The sequence below is a fragment of the Anneissia japonica genome, unplaced genomic scaffold (assembly GCF_011630105.1).
Source record: "Anneissia japonica isolate Jap-2015-1 unplaced genomic scaffold, ASM1163010v1 scaffold63704_len1300_cov133, whole genome shotgun sequence".
Classification (NCBI taxonomy): domain Eukaryota; kingdom Metazoa; phylum Echinodermata; class Crinoidea; order Comatulida; family Comatulidae; genus Anneissia; species Anneissia japonica.
The window spans coordinates 1-1,300 of record NW_022702332.1 but is presented as its reverse complement, the minus strand read 5'-3'; the positions used below and the strand labels follow the sequence as shown (position 1 = coordinate 1,300).

Below are 1,300 nucleotides of genomic sequence, written 5' to 3'. Positions count from 1 at the left end.
AACTAACATGTTTCACAGAATTGTCCAGTGTAGCATGATGGACAGGTACATGTGTATGCTGTACAAGAACCAGCAACTTGGACACAGGCACCTCCATTTTGACAAGCGTGGTTGGAACAAGCATTCAATACTGAGTATTTTAGGAAAGTAGAGTAGAAAGCCATGTGTTAAAAGACAATATATTTTCATTATTATTGGCTTTGTATTTTTTTCAATTGTGCCATTTCTCTAGAGATTAAATATGTGCACCATATAAATAACTATTATTTTTAATTGATTGTTCTCAAAAATATGATAAATATAAAAATATTAACATTATAAATATATAATTTTAATAATTTTGATTATATTATTAAATAAATGAATATAACATAGATTCAAATAAACAATTACAATCTTGAAATATACTCACAAGTTTCACAGAATTGTCCAGTGTAGCATGATGGACAGGTACATGTGTATGCTGTACAGGAACCAGAAACCTGGACACAAGCAGCTCCATTCTGACAAGCATTGTTGTTACAAGCATTCAATACTGAAAAAAATATAATCAAGTAAAATATTAATATATATAGAACAGAAAAAAATCGTTGATGGTATAATTTTATCTTAATATGGAAATACCTATACACTAAAGTCTTACAAAGAAATAGGGGGAACTAAGACTAAAAACTAACATGTTTCACAGAATTGTCCAGTGTAGCATGATGGACAGGTACATGTGTATGCTGTACAGGAACCAGCAACTTGGACACAGGCACCTCCGTTTTGACAAGCGTGGTTGGAACAAGCATTCAATACTGAGTTTTTTGGGAAGTAGAGTAGAAAGCCATGTGTTAAAAGACAATTTATTTTCATTATTATTGGCTTTGTATTTTTTCAATTTTCAATTTTTCAATTCTGCCATTTCTCTAGAGATTAAGTATGTGAACCATATAAATAGCTGTATTATTTTTAATTGATTGTTCTCAAAAATATGATCAATATTAAAATATTAACATTAAAAATATATAATTTTAATAATTTTGATTACATTATTAAATAAATGAATATAGCATGGATTCAAACAAAAAATTACAATCTTGAAATATACTCACAAGTTTCACAGAATTGTCCAGTGTAGCAAGATGGACAGGTACATGTGTATGCTGTACAGGAACCAGAAACCTGGACACAGGCAGCTCCATTCTGACAAGCATTGTTGTCACAAGCATTTAGCACTAATATTTAAGAGTGGAATGAAATTGAAAAGCTGGATTATAGAGATAACCACCATAATTCTTATTTTCAAAATGAATAA

The 1,300-nt window shown here is 29.9% G+C and overlaps 1 long non-coding RNA gene across 2 annotated transcripts; it reads right to left on the bottom strand.

Annotated features, from left to right (window-relative positions):
- Window positions 1–15: 15 nt before the first annotated feature.
- LOC117103846 lies at window positions 16–1,229 on the bottom strand. Of its 2 annotated transcripts, XR_004444666.1 has the most exons (4): window positions 1,098–1,229; window positions 678–800; window positions 413–535; window positions 16–130 (listed from the first exon to the last, which is right to left on the bottom strand). It is a non-coding gene; the product is annotated as an uncharacterized LOC117103846 (long non-coding RNA). The 2 variants fall into 2 exon arrangements; XR_004444665.1 differs by lacking the exon at window positions 678–800 and having other exon boundaries at window positions 1,098–1,220.
- Window positions 1,230–1,300: the final 71 nt, after the last annotated feature.